This window comes from Musca domestica, unplaced genomic scaffold, assembly GCF_030504385.1.
Source record: "Musca domestica strain aabys unplaced genomic scaffold, Musca_domestica.polishedcontigs.V.1.1 7, whole genome shotgun sequence".
Taxonomy (NCBI): Eukaryota; Metazoa; Arthropoda; class Insecta; order Diptera; family Muscidae; genus Musca; species Musca domestica.
Genome location: NW_026712383.1, coordinates 5,267,072 through 5,286,278, shown reverse-complemented (window position 1 = coordinate 5,286,278; position 19,207 = coordinate 5,267,072). Strand labels below are relative to the sequence as shown.

At 37.6% G+C, this 19,207-nt stretch overlaps 1 protein-coding gene across 2 annotated transcripts in view; it reads left to right on the top strand.

The window, feature by feature from the left end:
• Window positions 1-19,207, top strand: part of LOC101901317 (GTPase-activating protein CdGAPr) — a 220,957-nt gene that overhangs the window by 34,137 nt on the left and 167,613 nt on the right. Inside the window, exon 2 of one of the 2 annotated variants that reach the window (XM_059130257.1) lies at window positions 4,787-4,841. The exons of the other annotated variant lie outside the window; for it this stretch is intronic. The gene's annotated coding sequence lies outside the window, so the exon portion shown is untranslated. The remainder of the gene's footprint in view (window positions 1-4,786; window positions 4,842-19,207) is intronic. 2 annotated transcript variants of the gene reach the window in all.

Sequence of the window (19,207 nt, the reverse complement as noted above, 5' to 3'; positions counted from 1 at the left end):
AGAATTTTTCTGAAAAAAAAAAAAATCATGTCACATTTTCTATTTCAATTACATACGGACCTCGCTGACAAAAGGAAAAAATCATTTTTTTTCGAAAATTGACAGTGGGGTCTCCTGCGTTCTCTCTCTCTTGACTTCTTCTTCTTCTTCGTTATAGGATGTAAATGGCAACGAAGCATGAAAGAGGAGGCATCACTACTTAAAACATGCTGTGCCAAGCATCATCGATCCATATACAGGCCCATAAACGGAGGAACATTAACAATATCACCACCACTCGTAGGAATGCTGTGAAGTCCGCCACTTTACAGACATCTATTCAGCAAGGCACCCAATACACATTGCCGGTCGGTCACACTGCGAGCAGAAACAACAACAACAACGTCCATTTAAAACAATCACAACACTTTGTTTATGTGTGTTTTAGTAACAAAGTTGGATGGTGACTCCTGGCCGATGGCTGGTTGTCCCTCAGCTGCTGCTACTACTTTCTGTTGGTGTAAACTGTAATTTTCGTTAGTGCTAAGAAAGAAATCACTTTTCTTTTTTTTCTCACTCCATTTGTTGTAGTCGTTGTTGTTTTGTCGAGTATTTATTTGTTTAATGTTTATTTTGATGATATGCGCATTTTGTTTCGGAGGACTCGCACAGAGACAGGGAGAGAGAAAAAAAAACTATTTTTATAAAACATTCAATTGCTGCTGAAGATTCAGTGGCTGTCGAAAGATGTGTGGTGCGGTAGCTTCTTTTGGGGGAACTTCATTTGTTTGTTGTTTTTTTTTTGTGTTTGGTATACGGGTGGCATTCAAACAGGGAGACCAATGGCCGGTCTAAATCAACACCCATAGTTTAGCATTCAAAAAAATATTGCGGCGATTTTTTACAATGCCGATGCAGTTGCCTGCCTGCTGGCCAGCCAACCACCCTGTCTGTCCCCACCACGTACTTGGCACTTGTCCGCTCATTTTACGCAGCTACTTTATGCCTTTTACTCTAATGACCAACCATTTAAATGAAGATCAATGAACTTTCAATTAGTTTTGAAAGTAAAAAAAGAAAATATAAGATTGGTGGAAGGAGCATAGAGGGAGGAGTTGTGAAATCAACCGATTCAGCAGTCAAGGGTGCTGGAGTTAATATATAAAAAAATATAACTAAATTAAGGTTATATATCAAAAACCAAAAATACCAATTTGTTGATAGGAAATATCACAGATAATATTTTTAAAAATTAATACAATAAATTATTAAATTGAATGAAAAGAAATAAAAAAAATTTGCTCCGAAATTTTCACTCTAAAGCCGACTTTTTGAATCGTAAAAATCTTTTAATTAAATTTTTGTTAATAAATCTATGATTTACATTCCCTGAAATGCACCACTTGTGTTATAGGAGTATTTCAATCAAATATTCCTTTATATCCTGATTTTGAGTTTTGAAAATTCTTTAAAAGAAAGAAAATACGTTTTAGGTATTTTCGATCAAAATTGCAATTGCGAAAGTCCTTCCAAAAGAATTATTAAAAAATATTATCCCGCCTTAAATTGTAAATGATCTCCAATATTCCATTTTCTCGAAAAGTAACATCTAAAAAATACAAGAGTTGGGTTTTAAAAGTCGTTAAGAATTTTTTCTTCGAAAATCAAAGATTTCAATTTTGAAAATTAATGTTTTGAGTCATAAAAATCCAAATTATGAATGTTTAAAAGCACAAAAAATACTTTAAAGTATTATATTATATGACACCGACTTCAGGTGAAAAAATCCTTTAAAAATTTCCTAAAAAATAAAGATTTCAAGAATATTTCTTAAAAATAACCACGTTTATAAGCATCCATTTTTTGTGGGTTCCTAAAAATATTACTTAAAAAATATTCAGGTTTTTTATTTTTTAACAGCAAGTGTTTTTGATAAAATTATTTACGTTTTTAGATCTATAAGCCATTGAGCAATTATTTTTTATTACACATCTCTCGAACTCTAGCCTGTTGTGAGTATATTTTTTAGACATCCTTTACTTGAGTTGTTAGGACCTTCATGAAAACATGACATATAAAGTCCTTGAAGAAAATATTCCTTTGTAATATCCATGTTTCCTCATGTGAACGTCTTTCAGAACGTATTATTTTACATCTGAAATCTGAAAGTCATTCCTTGCAAATATCCAGGTTTTTGATTTGAAAGTTCTTGAAAAAAATATTACTTGAAAATATACCCGCATCTGGATCTGAAAGTCATTGAAGAAAATATTCCTTGAAAATATCCATATTATATTGAAATATCCTTGAAATTGTTTTTTAAATAAACGTCATTCGATGAAAAAGATTTTCAAGAAAATATTTTTTTTTCAAAATCCATCATTCTCCATTATGAAAATATTTCTCGAAGCCTTTAAAGAAAATTTCCCCTAAAATCGACGATTCGAGAATTATTTCTTCAAAACCTACGATTTGAGCAGTAGAATTTCTTTCAAAAACATCCAATTTACTGGATCAGAAAGTCATCCGAAAAATTATTCCCTAAGAATATCCATCCATTTTGAATTGAAAAATCTTTGAATGAAACATTTCCTCGTTTCTTGATCAATTTATGGAAGTATTCTTTAAAACGTTTACGTTCAGATTTTTATATTCTCAGACATATGGCTACAGGGGGTATACATCATTTGATACGGCCAAAACGTGCCTCATCAAAATAATGGTTTTAGACTCTAGGTCTGTTTGGATCAAATCTGTTTCAGGACATTTGGATTCGGCGATGTCCGTCCGTCCGTCTGTCTGTCTGTCTGGCTGGTGCGCACGATAACTTTCGAAGGGAGTATCCGATTTGATCAAAACTTGGTACATTATTGTCAAACTTAGTTCGAGTTCGGAGATGGGTAACATTTCAAAGAAAATAATTTTTTGCACAAAAAGAGAACGGATAATCCGATTTATATCCAACTTTGCAAATCCTAATATTTGCATCAGGTGCGAAAACGGACGATATTGGTTCACTCCATCAAGTACCTCCCCCACAATGGGTCAAAATTTTGTATAATTACAACTCTTATAACATGTGATGTTAGAGTCCGATTGTCTTCAAATTTTATACATTACAATAATTTTATTTACCCAAGGTCTCGTGTCAAGATGGAATATATCAATCCATTCCTTCTGGTACCTCACCCACAAAGGGTCGGAATTTTGAATATTCTAAAACGCGAAATTAACATCCAATTCCATTCAGACTTGGCACATCTCAATATTTCTATCAGCACAAGATCTGTTTTAAAGACGGTAGAGATCGGACCATTCCTTCTGGTTACTCCTTCACAAAGGTCAAAGTTTTGACATGATAGTCCAACGGATTGGTATCCGGAGATTTTGGTGGCCATTGTGCGCTGGAAATGAAGCGAGGAACCTCATTTCCATTCTTGGGTGGTGCGTGCTGATTGCGATGGTGCTCCTGTCCTGTTGGAATGTCCAAGGTGTGCGGCCAAAATGCTTGCGTGCCCAAGACTTTAATACACCCTCCAGAATATTTTCGTGATTATTTCGGCATTTGGCATCATCGGAGAAAACCAAATTCGTCAGTTCACCACTTTCGGCCAAGCGAAGCAACTCTTTAGCTCTTTTGAGTCCATTTTTTTGTTGCGGTGTAAGTTCTTGGACTTCTTGGAATTTCAATGGCTTTACGCCGAGCTCATTTTTCAATATTTGCCGAATGGAATATTGCAATATGTTCAGCTCACGGGCCATTTTTCGGCCACTGCAACGCGGGTTTCGATCAAGTCGCTTCTTTACTTTTCGAACCATTTCTCCTGATGTTGCTGTTTTCTTCCGTCCACTTCCTACGCTACCAGTGTCACGGTAACGGGCGATGATACGAAACATAAAAGATTTATTCACATTTAAATGCTGGAGTGCTCTAACGATAGCCACCTGTGGTTTTCCAGCCAAATATAAAGAAATCACACTATCCCGCTTGAATTCCATCACGAATAACTTTTTTTCTGGAAAATTCTCACTAAAATGCTTTTGTACGCTTGTAAGCAATATAATGAGCTGTCACTGGAATAATTTAAACAGCTGTCGAACGAGTGGCTTAGAAATGACAGCAGTCTGAAGTTGGTTGCAATTTTTTCATCTCATCCTGCACTAATATTTTTATTTGTATTGGATGAAGTATGAAAATGATCGAATATATTTGTTACCTCAGGCACATTTTAACATTTTCTAAAAATTATCACATACCTCTATCAGTAGTGAAGGAAGTAGTCGATATAGTCTAAACCTGGCACGTCTCAAAATTTATATCATATTTATTTAGGTCCGATACGAAATGGATAATATTGGCACATTCCTTCGGAATCTAATCCATAGAGGGTCAACAATTTGAAAAATCATAACAGAAGGTTAAATATATTTGAACAATCGAACATTGGCTAGGGGCATACATACATCTGTCGGCTAAAACGACGGATTTTATTAACTTGGTTTCTTTCAAATTTAAAATTCCTAATTTCTTAAGATAGAGGGTCAAAAACAATTTTTACTTTCCTGAACTCCGATTGGCTGAGGGTATACATCTGTCGGCAATACCGACTGATTCTTTTCAACTTGTTTTCAATCTTTTTGATAATGCAAAGGTAGTTTGTATACATTACCTAGTAATGTGTGAGTGGGTTTTTTTCTGGGAGAACCAAAAATTCATAATTGTTGATTTTGTTAACCTATTTTTTTAAGTTTATTTCAAAATTTCATTTAATAATTGTTGTTGTTTCATTCTTCTTCTCTCTTTCAGGTATGTTTCCCCTCCATTCTCTTTATGTGAAATGTTTGTAAATACATAAGTGACGGTAAGTGGATTATTTTAATTATCCATAATTAGTGTGTGTGGTGTATTTTATCTTTCTGCGACCGAATGTGCTTGCCTCTCGTACTTCCTTTCACAGCATTCCATTTAGTAGACCATATCCTCTACCTCCTCTCAAAACAAAAAAAAAACTATGTCAAAACGAAGTTTTGACCCAAATATCTATTCTGTCATGGTAAATAAAGCGACCGCATTTCTTTCTATTGGTTTTATTCAAGTCCGCTCCCCACCTGATCATGTTTGGATGTCGGTTGGAGGTTCTGTTTTTGTGTCACAAATTTCTGGAATGATTTTTAACACTTAACACTCTTAGTTTTACAAACACACACATCTGCGCACAGATACATACTCAATGCTTTTCAATTAACACTACATAATTGTTACACTTTAACAAAAGTTAAACGCGACAAAAAGCAAGTAACAGCTTGTTAGTCTCCTCATTCTGCCCCCTCTCTCTCTCTTCTTCCTTTGTAGCTGGAGTTGTTGGAATTCTAACAACTTTTGCGTATTAATTTGCAATGTTATTTTTTTTTTTAGCAATTTCATGTGTGGAGATGCCATGAAGTGAAAAGAACCAAGTCAAGATGGTACAAAAAAAAAATCAGTAAAGAAAGTCTAATGTCAGGCGGACCGGCTTGATGATACCCTACACCCCTTTTAATATTTAGTAGAGCTTAATATAACAAATAAAAAATTAACAAGTTAAAAAGCAGTAACTTCGGCCGAACTTTGAATACCCTCCACCATTTGGAACTAATTTGGAAATTTTCAAAAAATAAAATCCTTAAAAAATTCTGTTAAAATTTAAAAAATACCGAATATAGCCGTTATATTGGGGTCTATATGACGTGGACCTACATAGGCATTGTTTGTCATAAGCCATTACCATATTCAAATTCGAAACTTGAAATAAACGGTGAATAATTTAGATAAAATCATCAAAATATAGGATATAGGGAGGTACCGTTATATTGGAGCTGTGCGAATACCTGGACCAGCATAGACAATTTTCTGTCACAGTCTATAGCATCCATTACGAACGTCAAATACGACATTTTAAACAATTTCGGTGGGTATTGTACCTAAACTCGTCAAAATACCGAATATAGGGAGGTACTGGTAAATGGGACCTATACGAAGACCTGGACCTGCATAGACAATTTTCTGTCACAGACTGTAGTTCCCATTACGAACTCTAAATACGTAATTTGAAACAATTCCAGTGAATAATGACGCTAAAATCATAAAAATACCGAATTTTTAGAGGTATTGTTATATGGGGGTTATACGAAGACGTGGGCCTGCACAGATAATTTTATGTCATAGGCTGTAGTATCCATTTCGAACTTCAAATACCAAATTTGAAAAAATTCCGGTAAATAATGTCGCTAAAATAATCAAAATACCGAATATCGGGAGGGACCGTTATATGGGGGCTATATGAAAACGTGGACCTACATGGCCCATTTACGAACTTAACCGGAAAAATAAACACGTGTGCAAAATTTTAGCCTTCAATCTCAATTCGTTCGAAAGATAGCGTGATTACAACAGACAAACGAATAGACAGACAGACGGACAGACAGACAGACAGGCGGACATGGCTAAATCGTCTTAGAATTTTAAGCTGATTAAGAATATATATACTTTGTTGGATTTGAAATAAGTATTTCGAGGAGTTACAAACGGCAAAGTTTATATACCCTCCATAGTATGGTGGAGGGTATAAAAATGTAACAAATCGAATCGAATAGATCTGAACCGATTTTCAATTCTTTTTTCAAATTTGACATACTTGATTTCAGGCTCAATTAAATCGTAAGTGCCAAATCCCATCCCATTTGGGCTAGTATTACACGTTTGTTGACCAATAAAATGCAAATCGGACGAAGATATATATGGGAGCTGCAATATCCAAATCTGAACCGATAACGATAAAATTTGGGAAAGGTATTTCTGTGCTTTATTTCATATATTTCCCTGAATATCGTTGTTACGGAGTGCATATTACGGCTGTGGGTAACAAATACAACAAATCGGAGGAACAATATATATGGAGCTATAGCTATTTCTGAATCGATCTTCACCAAATTTGACATACTAGCTTCTAGACTCAATTCGGTCGTAAGTGCCAAATTTCATCCAATTTGGCCAAATATTAGACACAATAAAAGGTAAATCGGACGAAGTTATATATGGGAGGTATATCCAAACCTGAACCGATCGCGATAAAATTTAGCAAAGGTATTTCTGAGCTGTATTTGATATATTTTCACAAAAATTGTTGTTACAGAGTGCATACTACGACTGCGGAGGACAAAAATACTAAATCGGAAGAACAACATATATGGCAGCTATAGCTATATCTGAACCGATTTCGATCAAATTTGACATACTAGCTTCTAGACTCAATTCGGTCATAAGTGCCAAATTCCATCCCATTTGACGTGGATATTCGACGTTTGGTGCGCAATAAACGAAAAATCCGACGAAGATATTTAAAAAAACCATGTCTAAATTTTGTCCGATTATCTCCAATTTCAATAGGGTTCGTCTTTGGGTCAAATAACTGACTTGTGCAAAATTTCATATGGATCGGGCAATAAATGCGACCTGTACATTGTTTACAAAAATACATGGACAGACGGACGGACGGACATGCATAAATCGACTCAGAACGCGATTCTTTGCCGATCATCAAAAGGAACTATGGGTCTATCTCGTTTCCTTTTGCCTGTTACAAACGAAAGCACAAAGACAAAATACCCTGACCATCTTCTGGTGTAGGGTATAAAAACATATCGGCAAAATTAAGTGCCTATCTCTGTGTGCGTGTGTGTGTGTGTATGTGTGTGTGTTTGTTGTTTTACAATATCTTGATATTGATGATCATTATCATTGTTAAACAACATGTTGTTAATGTTATTGTACATGATTGTTGTTTTTGTTGTTGTTAATGTTGTCTTTTAATGGTTAAGTGGGTCATCGCCGTCGTCGTTTTTTGTTGTTGTTGTTTTGTTTCTTTCTTCTTAACAATTATTGTTCCTACATCTTGTGTTTTCCAACAGAAAAAGTTGTTTGGCTGTTTTTTGTTTTTTTTTTTTTTTTCAGAAAAATTACCAGCATTTGAAGTCGTACTTTTGTTCTGTGCATCGTACCCACATCCTCCATTACTGCTCCATTGCCATGGCATGCCATGGAGTAAGACAACAAAGAAAAGAGAAATGTTGTTGCCCATCACAAAAAAAAAGAAAAAAATCGTAGAATATCAATGGTCAAATGAGTCAAGTTTAAAGCCATCATTTGTTGTACGAAGCTACGACGGGGGTTAAAAGAGTTGTTGCCTCTCTTACCCTCCTCGCCTCCCGCTGCCAGGAATTGTAAAGACTCAAGCCAATCATTCTCTTGACTTTTTAGTTCAAAGAATTTCTAATAAAATTGGGTCATTAGTTGGTTGGTTGGTCGGTTTGTTGGTTGGCTGGCTGAAGTTCAGAGTGGGATGTTTGATTTGATGGCTGAGGAAAGGGTTTCCTACGAAAGTTGCGCTGGTAATTGCAACTCTTTGTGGGCTGCATTGCCAAAGATTAATGAAGTCATGACAAAGCGCTAAAATGTTGTCTGTAATTTGGGTTGATTACTGACATGATTTCGAGACTCGCTTTCGCTTATGACCGGCAAATGGAATCCTGATTGAATTGGACCAAAAAAAAAAGTTGAGATATCAGCAAAGAGGAGGTACTGAATTTGAGCTATCGCATACATTCAAGAGAACATCTCAGCAAAAGTTCGAAACGCGGTTTTCCCTTCGGCTAAGAAGAGTAGATGTCTCCGAATCCTGGGGGTGTTAATCAAATGTTTTTATACCAGGTTTGTCCACCTTTAGGTATACATATAACAGTACCTCCCTATTTTCGGTATTTTAAATTGAATTTCCAACAAAATTTGTTGAAACTTGACAATTGGGGTTCTAGGTATGGCCGCTTTCTCCTAACAAAAAACTTTTGATTCAGGTCCACCAATTGGTATAGCCCCCATACAACGGTACATTTTGATTTTCTGTGTTTTTAAGGTTTCTGCTGCAATTTCCAACCAAATCAGCTGAAACTTTACATTTGAGGTTCTTGAAAGTTCTAATTGTTATAGCCCCCATTTTTTGAAAATTTCTGCCAAAATTTGCAACTAAATTAGCTGAAATTTTACATTTGCTGTTCTTGAAAGGTATGTTCTCTCCTTGCGGAAAATGGTCGTTTAAGTTCCGCTAATTGGTATAGCCCCCACACAATGGTATTTTGAAGGCTTCTGCTACAATTTTCAACCAAATTAGATGAATGTTGACAATTGGGGTTATTGAAAGGTATGTTCTCTCCTTGCGGAAATGTTCGTTTAAGGTCCACTAATTGGTATAGCCGCTACGTAACGGTACCTTACAATATTCTGTATTTTGAAGGTTTCTGTCACAATTTCTAACCAAATCGGCTGAAACTTTACATTTAAGGTTCTTGAAAGGTCTCTTCCTTCCTTGCAAAAAATGTTCGATTTAGGTTCACTACGGTATCTTCCGATTTTCGTTGTTTTGAAGTTTTCTGCCACAATTTCCAACCAAATTAGATGAAACTTGTCATTTTGGATTCTTGAAAGGTCTCTTACTTCCTTGCGAAAAATGTTTGATTTAGGTTTGCTAATTGGTATAGCCCCCATATAACGGTACCTCCTGATTTTCAGTACTTTAAACGCTTCTGCCCCCATTTCCAACCAAATCAGATGAAACTTCACTTTTGGGGCTCTTAAAAATTCTGTCTGTTCTTTCCTGCACAAATATTCCCCACAGGTCCACTAATTGGTATAACCCCCATATAACTGTACCTCCCGATTTTCGGAACTTTGAAGATGTATGCCACAATTTTCAAGCAAATCTGCTGAAACTTTACATTCGGGCTTGGTATGTCTGTTCTCTCCTTGCTAACGATATTCAATTCAGGTCCAAATAATGCTCATTTTTGGTATTTTGAAGTTTTCTGCCATTATTTCAACCAAGTTAGATGATAATATGGGCTAATAGACTATGGAGATGCTCGGAAATTCAAAGTCGAGTTGTTTAATTGCGATACCTGGTACTCGGATGCTTAATTTGAAGTGATCTTCCCAATAACCTCCAATTTGTCTGCTAATATTGGAGGTTATTGGGTAGAACAGGAATTACAAGTGAGGAAGATCAGGAATTACGATGTTTATGTTCGCTTGATTCTGGCTTTGCAGATGGTGACGACATACAGGTAATCGAGAACATGTGGATAGTCGCCAGAAGTTGATTGGTTCGGGAGATCAGGAATAACGATTTTTGTATTCGTAGTGTCGTCGGTGTTCAGAGTGGTGACGATTTGCTGGTAATTGGGAATTTGTGAATGGTCACCGGGAGTTGATTGGCGCGGGAGATCAGGAATTATGATGTTTATGTTCGGTTGATGCTGGCATTCGGATTGGTAACGATTTTAAGGTAATCGAGAACTTATAGAAGTTGATAGATGCGGGAGATCAGGATTTCAAAGTAGGTGGTTGGTATGTTGATGTCTAGGTCTCCGAAGACGGTTTGTCGACTCATTGTATAATCATTAGGGGACGGTTGTTCACTGTAGATATACTCAGGAGCAGCTGTCCAGGTCTTCTAAGATGGATCGGGATTCATTCGGGTTCGGCAGCTCACTGTAGGTATATTCGGCAGCCGATGTCTAGGCAGATATTGACGATTCAATGGTAATCGGGAACTTGTGTATGGTCGCCAGGCATTGATAAGTTTAGAAGATCGGGAAGTCAAAGTAGGTGGTTGGGATGTTGATGTCCAGGTCTTCGGAGGCGTGTTTGGGAATCTTGGTATAACTGTTTGGGGACGGCAGTTCATTGTAGAGATGCTCGGGAGGATATGTAAAGGAACTCGATGGGATTCATCAACTCACTGTGAGTACTGACGCTTTAAACGCGGTATATCATTAAGCGATGTGACATCTCTGTCAAAAGTTATGGCGTTGCCAGATGGGTCCGTCGAATATGGGCAACGCTGTATGTTCTGGGAATAGCTATTTTGGTCTTCTACAATGACTAGGTATTTTAGGTAGCACTACGGTTTATGACTACCTCTAATCCACTACCAATGTTTAGGCGAGCCAAAACTCCTGTGAAACAGCGAGCCGAAGCTCCTGAGGAACAATGAGTTGAAGTTTCTACCGAACAGCGAGCTGATACTCCTGCGTAACAGCAAGCCGCAGTTCCTGCGAAACAGATAACCAGCGAGCCGAAAGCAGGAGACCTACGCCTTTCTCTATTTTTTTTTTTTTTTTAAATTCAAAACCAGTTACCTAGCTCTGCTCTGTAACCACTTATTAATCAAAATCGCTTTCAACTTCTTTCGTTTGATTCCTTTCTTTCTTTCCCAAAGACTCTTATTCTAGCTTCATCATTATTTTGTTGTGCTACAACTTAATAAATTGTGTGCTCGAAAAGGAATCATAGTTTTTTTCTTTGTTATCCATTCGTTGTTCGCTCTATGAAAGACCAGCAACAATAGTGTGCAGATGATATTGGTGGCTACTTCACGCATTTCATCCTATCCCCTGAACTGGATTGCTGCATTGTCGTTCTCAATTTCATTGAATCGCCTGAATAGAACGACACCCGGTCTGATGACAGACAGCAGCCATATTGACCATTGACTGGTATTTTCATTGTGCAGAACAAGAAGAAGAAGAAGATATTCATTTGCATACAAATGAATTTCACATTCAATAACTGGCCACTTTTCCAGTTTGTGAGGGGCAGCATGACACGGGTGGTTTTTCGAGAACAACAATTGGAAAATAAAATGATATTTTATGGAGAACAGGATGATAGAAATGGTGTTATCGGAAGGAATTTGTTTTGGGGGATGGGAGGAAATAACATCGGAACGAGAGTTTAGATATTAACACTATGAAGAACGATAATGGTGGAATTTTTAAAAATATATTCTTGAATGACGATCAGAACTATATATGTTGGGTTGGAAAGAGGTGCAACCTTAGTCACCACAAGGAATTCTGCTCTGAAAGCTGAGCAGTGGCAAAAAACTGTCCGAATGTTCTATTTTCTTAAGAGTACTTGTCATTATACAGTTCATCACAGCTCTTAACCGCTGATACATTCGTTGGATTTTTTGAATTGTTTTGACTACAGTCATTGATTTAGACCAGCATCTCTGAGCTTCATTTGCTCTTTCGTTTGTGTGGTTTTTACAGTTAAATTCTTTATCCAGGTTTATCTTGAGATATACGATATTTGATGGATATTTTGTCCATTTCAGGAAAACTGATTTATCTGAATGACTTAGCTCTGCTTTCCTATGTTTTGTACGGTCCAAGGATTCTATATAAAACTTTTAACCATTTTGTCCATCAAATGCCATGTAGAGGCCTATCTTCGTATCATGTCTTTAGGTTTCTCCCTCACTGCAAATTTTAGTGTTCTAATGCTCTCCAAATCTCGCCTTCGTCACATAAAAAATTACAGCTTTCATCTTTGCCAGACTAAACATGGAGGGGTCGTCTAGGTCCACTACGAGGAGAGGACATTTCTCTTGCTCCTCGAATTTGCGGCCCCATCATTTGACGTATACCATTGCTTTTGTCAAACGAGGGACATACTTCTTACTCACCATCCCTCGCTTTTCTCTTTCCCACTCTGAAGAAGCCAGCTTTCAAGACATAGAACACCATAGCCCTTCTCTTGGCCAGACTGGATTTCGAAGACCTCCTGGTTTTCTATACGAAGACCTTCTTGCCTTTTATACGAAGACTTCTGGCCTTCTATACGAAGACCTTCTGGCCTTCTATACGAAGACCTTCTGGCCTTCTATACGAAGACGTTCTGGCCTTCTATACGAAGACCTTCTGGCCTTCTATACGAAGACCTTCTGGCCTTCTATACCAAGACCTTCTGGCCTTCTATACGAAGACCTTCTGGCCTTCTATACGAAGACCTTCTGGTCTTCTGTTCTGAGAGATATTTCTTTTCGCTTCCCAAATTTGCTGCACCATCCTTTCTTTCTCTTTCTTCCTTACCATTCCTATTTTGTCTCTTTCCCAAGGGGGTGGTGTGTTTTTACCAGCTTCCCAAGGACTTATAGGTTTGACTGCACAGCAAAATCAATCCTTGGGATGTCGGTTTCTTTTTTTCAACTAATTAGGTTTATCGGAACTTCACCTTGTTGAAGGTGTTTCAATATTTTTTTATTGACCTGGTCTTCTATAATAATCAAGTGATACTTGTTTAGTTTGCTGGGCCCAAAGTTGGTTGATTACTGCATAACATAGCTCGTTTCAATAGTGTTTTCTACATTCTTTTGAAAAAGATGGCGGCTTTATTCCAAGTTTCGTGGACCTCTACCGGCTGTATCTCCTTTACAGGAACCACAGACTTTGCATTAAATTCTGCGGCCACGCTCGTCTTATTCCCACTGTGGCTTTCTTTGGTATTCCTCGTGAATTGTTCCTTTGGTAGTCCTGATTACCAAGAACCTAACCAGATTTGTTGGCAGGCAGAAAGCTATTTTTATCCTTTGAGGACTTTGCGGCATTCTGCTCCTCTGGAGATCTGATAGAATAAGAAATCTTAATCTTCTTGGGATCATCCTGTCTTGAAGCCACATTTTGTTTTCTTATTATCCTGAGCTTACGTGTCGTGCCTCAGATAACATATTTTTGTTTATGGTGAGCTTCACAATGATTTGGCTAACCACATCTTTGATGGGCGTTTCAACCACAGTTTTATTTGGACTCACTTCCGATCTCGTGCCTAAGCCATATTTTGTTTTCTTTTTCTTCTGAGCTTACGCTTCTGCGCTCTCCTCCCATAGGACCTTTTATCTTTGCGGCGATCTTTGGCTTACCACGACGTCCTTATTGGTGGGGATTTCAACAACAGTTTTATTTTATTTCTTCGGACTCCGTGCCTAAGTTCTACACGTTCCCAAGGAAGAATCGAGTTTAGGCTTTTCTGGAGCTACTCTATCTCGTCCTCTCTATATTTACCGAATTGTCGGGTGTTTACTTCTAACACAGATGACAAGATACCCATATATGTTGGAGGTTATTCACTATCGGTGAATGACACCAGGGCGTGACTCGTGTCCGCTAATGGGTTATTTAGGCAATGCACCTTAACTGTATTTCTGTTTTCCTCTTCCATGTTTGTTTTTTTGGAGGAACTCGACCGTAGTCAATTTTTGGCCCGCGACGAATAAGAAATTCTCTCAAGTGGTGGTGGTGACATCCGTCGATTTAGAGATATCCGTCGACTATCCTTCTATCCGTCTGTGGAAATCACTCTAGCTTCCGAACTAATTGAAGTAGATTGATAAAATTTTACTCAAATGTATGTTATGTCTGCAGGACTTTTGATATTGAAAATGGGCCATGTAGGTCCACATTTTGGTATAGCCCCCATATAACGGTACCTCCCGATATTCGGTATTTTGATGATTTTAGCGCCATTTTCACCAGAATTGTTGCAAATTGGGTATTTGAAGTTCGAAATGGATGCTACATACTATGACAGGAGATTGTCTGTGCGGTCCACTTCTTCGTATAGCCCCCATATAACGGTACCTTCCGATATTCGATATTTTGATGATGTTAGCGATATTATTCACCGGAATTGTTTCAAATTTGGTATTTGAAGGTCGTAATGGATACTGCAGCCTAAGACCTAAAATTGTCTATGCAGGTCCACGTCTTCGTATAGCCACCATATAACGGTACCCCCCAATATTCGGTATTTTGATGATTTTAGCTACATTATTCACCGATTTTTTTTTAAGTTTCGCATTTGAATATTGTGATGGCTTATGACAAATGTTACCTATGCAGGTCCATTTAGTCGTATATACCCTAATATAACAGCTACATTCGGTATGTTTAAGTTTTCAACAGAATTTTTAACGGATTTTATTGTTTTGGAGAACTGCCAAATTCGTTCTAAATGGTGGAGGGTATTCGAAGTTCGGCCCGGCCGAACTTACAGCATTTTTACGTTTTCTCTCTCTAACAGTTCTCTCTTTCCCTTGTCTATTGTATCACTTAGAAGAGATCAAAATTCAGTACTACAGAGGTTTTATATAAACTGAAGTACTTCAATAGGTCTTCTATTGCGAAATATTTCCAGAGACAGATAAGACCTTGCAGAGGTACATAACTTTCCAGAGAGCTTCTGGTGATGAAATTTGACTCAGAGAACTTCCATAGATGAAAGGCCTTCCGGGGAACTAAAAAAAAGAGATATCTAAACGAAGTCTATAGATAGAAGATTTTAAAGAGGTCTGTATTTTTAGTACTTTTAGAAATATTTTTCCTTCTCTTGGGAACATAACATTTGCTGTTTCTTTCTGAGGAATTCTTTTGATCTCTTGTAAAATATTTGTCTTATCACAAAGTACCGTTTCTGCAAAAAAGACTCTTCTCGAACTAAAATTCTAATAATTAGTGCTTCATTATTTACAATGCTCGCGCTAATGATTCATCCTGCGTTACAACTCATCATTAATTAGATTGGCTATTCAGATTTTAAATACAAAACGGGGTAATGGTCATGGTTGGTCATATTGGGGCTATCTGCAATTCTTCCCCACATTTGAATGACAGATGAGAGCGGGAAAGAGAGGGAGGGAGGGGAGAACTGCTGGCGATTTGTTGTAATCACATGCATGGCATAGAGGACTGCATTGCAAATCACTCCAGTCAGCTAGCCCAGCCATGCAGCCAGCCAGCCGTCCAGCCAAACAAGCAGGCAAATACGATAAATGGATGACACAATGAGGCTATTTTTAAAAAGCTGTCAAATAATAGTTGATGATGACAATGGTGGTTGGTGGAAGTGTTGGTGTTGCCGCTGCATAGAACAAGAAAAGGCCAGCAATCCAACAACTGAGTATGGTGAAGGAAACTGAATGGGGTGGTAGGTTTTGGGGGTTATGGCAAATGCGTGATGCACCACGCTGCTTGCCTGCCTGCCGGATTTAGTCAAAATACCAGTCCTTGGTATGATATGGGTAGTACAACACACACGCGTCTTCTGTGGTTTTGTTTACTTGGCAAACAAGGCCGTGCTCCTCGTCGAGTAACAAAGCCAGGCAACAAGGAACAGCGACAATGCAATGGGCGTAACATTGCCGCCGCATCAACAGCCACAATAATTTAAGCATTTAAATTTATTCCATGCAACACAAATCCATACCAGCACCAGCAGCACCGCCACCATTACCACGACATGCCGCAACGGCAGCAACATGACACTTAATGAAGCAGCAGTGGCAATAGCTGTGGAATCATAAGAATTATAAAAACAAAAATAATTCTGCAGATCTTAGTCTCTAGGCTGTCTGTTTGTCTGTCTGTCGTCTGACTGGGCCTGTCACTTTGTCTAGCAGTCAACATGAACCAGAAGAAGAAGAAAAAAAATGCAAAAAAAACTGGCCCCAGTGGTAAAGACTGCAGTCGAACTGCTGGCCAGTTAGCCAGCCAGCCATGCTGCTTATCTTATTGACGAAAAACGTTGGACGATTCTTTTCCTTGGTCTGTTTGCATTTTTGCCTTCCCCCCTCCCTTTGTTTTCCTGCTCTGGTCTTCTTTTCCTTTGACTCGCTGATGTATTCCGGGGTAAAACGTTTAAATTGCGTAGTAAATTATAATGCAATTTGTTTATAAAAATATATTATTATTAGACCTCTTACAATGTATTACTGCAGAGTCGGTGCTTTTATATGCTAAAATATGCTGAACGCTTATTCGTTCACCAGGAAGATGGCTTGAAAGGAAATCGAATTCCTAATTGAAGTGGTTGTCATATTGGGGAGGGATAAGTGGCAGGAATTTGATTTTTTTTCAAAGAAGGTATAGAAGAACAAAACAATAAAATTTGTCAAATTTATTGCAATCAAGATGATATTGGGTTACAACCGCTCCAGTAAAAATCCTAATAACCATTGTGGCATACCTTAGATTTTGCATATTTTTATAGAATTTATATAAAACATATTTTCTATTTGTAATTTTATCAAAAAATTTATACATTTTTACCCCAGTTAAGTTGGAAAGTCTCCTTTCCCGATGTCAAAAAAACACTAAAAAAAGATTGCTAGATCTCAGCTTTGCATATTTTTAAAGAACGGAGATAAATACTTTTCTGACTGCATATTTGCATATGCAACTGCATATACAACATATGTAGGCATATATGCAGAATATATGCAATATTTGTTCATAAAGAACGGTTCTGGAACAAAAAAGGCGGAATAAAATTTATTCCAAAGAAAATTAGGAAGAATTGCAAAACTTTTTATTGAACTTACGATCTCGTCACTTGGGTAAAAAATGTTTTTTGTCATAGAAGTTATTTTTTAAAATAACTTCTGGGGAGAATATCCCAGACAAGAAACAAGGGAACTGATGAGGATTGGTGGCTCTTTCCGAAACCTAGGTATTCCCTGCCTTACCCCTGGTAAACATTACCATCGTTCTCCACTCATAAACAAACGTTGTTTTTTATAAAAACAACAGTAATGGGATTTTGCCTGACGATTTTGCAACAACAAAATACTATGGTATCCCAAACAAGCAAGCCAAACTCTGTTCTTTTTCTCTCTTAAAAAAAATCAACATCTGTATGACAATTCTGCTATGAACAGGTTTCTTTATTTATATCATTAAAATCTTTAAAACACATAGTTGATATAATATTTTGCATAATTTTATAAAATCGAGGTACAACATCTCTGATTGTACCAATATTTCTTATTTGGATATGAACAAATGTCGTTCATTAGGATGAAGGCTGAAATGGATATAATGTTCCAATTTAGATTTATTTGAATTGGTCACCTTTGACACGAATTATGGCCCTTAAACGGTCAATGAATGCCCGAATGTTACTCTGCGGTATTTTGGCCCATTTCCGGCGACACGCTTCCTTGAGGTAATCGACACTTTGGTATTTTTTAGAGCCAAACTTGCTTTCCAAAATACTCCAGACACAATAGTCCAACGGATTGGTATCCGGAGATTTTGGTGGCCATTGTGCGTTGGAAATGAAGCGAGAAACATAGTTTTGTAACCATTCTTGGGTGTCGCCTGCTGAGTGCGATGGTGCTGAATCCTGTTGGAATTTCCAAGGTCTGCGGCCAAATTGTTTGCGTGCCTTTAAATCACCCTCCAGAATATTTTCGCGATAATATTCGGCATTTATTCTGATGCCACGGTCGATTAGTACGAGCGGAGAGCGAATATCACCATGGCCGGCGCTTGAGTTCTGGTGGTCAACCGAAGGTGCACATTTTCAGCTGACCTCTTTGGCAAATAAACACGATTAGTTTCTTTGTTTACAAACTGCTGGACAGCGAATGTTTTCTCATCGGAGAAAACCAAATTCGGCAGCTCTCCACTTTGGGCCATGCGAGCAACTCTTTAGCTCTTTTTAAGTCTATTTTCTTTCTGTTGCGGTGTAGGTTCTTGCACTTTTTGAAATTTCAATGGCTATATCCCGAGCTCATTTGTCAATATTTGTAGAATGGAATATTGCGATATGTTCAGCTCACGAGCTATTGGCCATTTCGGCCACTGCGACGCGGGTTTCGATCAAATCGCTTCTTTACTTTCCGAACCATTTCTGCTGATGATGCTATTTTTTCCGTGTACTTCCTTGACGTCGGGCTACGCTACCAGTATCACGGTAACGAGCGATGGTACGAGACACAAAATATTTATTCAGATTTAAATGCTGGAGTGCTCTAGCAATAGCCACTTGTGGTTTTCCAGTCAAATATAAAGAAATCACACTATCACGCTTGAATTCCATCACGAATAACTATTTTTCGGGAAAGTTCTCACCAAAATGCTTTTGTACGCTTGTAAACAATGTAATAATTTTAACAGCTATCGGTCGAGTGGCTTAGAAATGACAGCAGTCTGAATTTGGTTGCAGTTTTTTCATCTCACTCTGTATGTGGAGCCCAACAAGGGAAAACATTTCGAAAAGGCAAAATCATGCAAAGGAAGCTTGTGAAAAAATTTCAAACTCTTTTAAAAATGGACAAACACAGGTCAGGATTTCACGTTGAATGTCGACAAAATAAAGTTATTATTGTTTTTCGATTTGGGGTTCAACAAAAGTTAAATGGATACAGAAAAATGTAAAATTAAATATTGCAAATAATTATGGCGCCCAACGCGGACCTTTCACTTTTTGAGGGATAAAACAAATCTTCCGTATTTACTTAGAACTTATTTTATCTGGATACCTTTCTATTCGAGGAAATTGTATCATTTACAATGG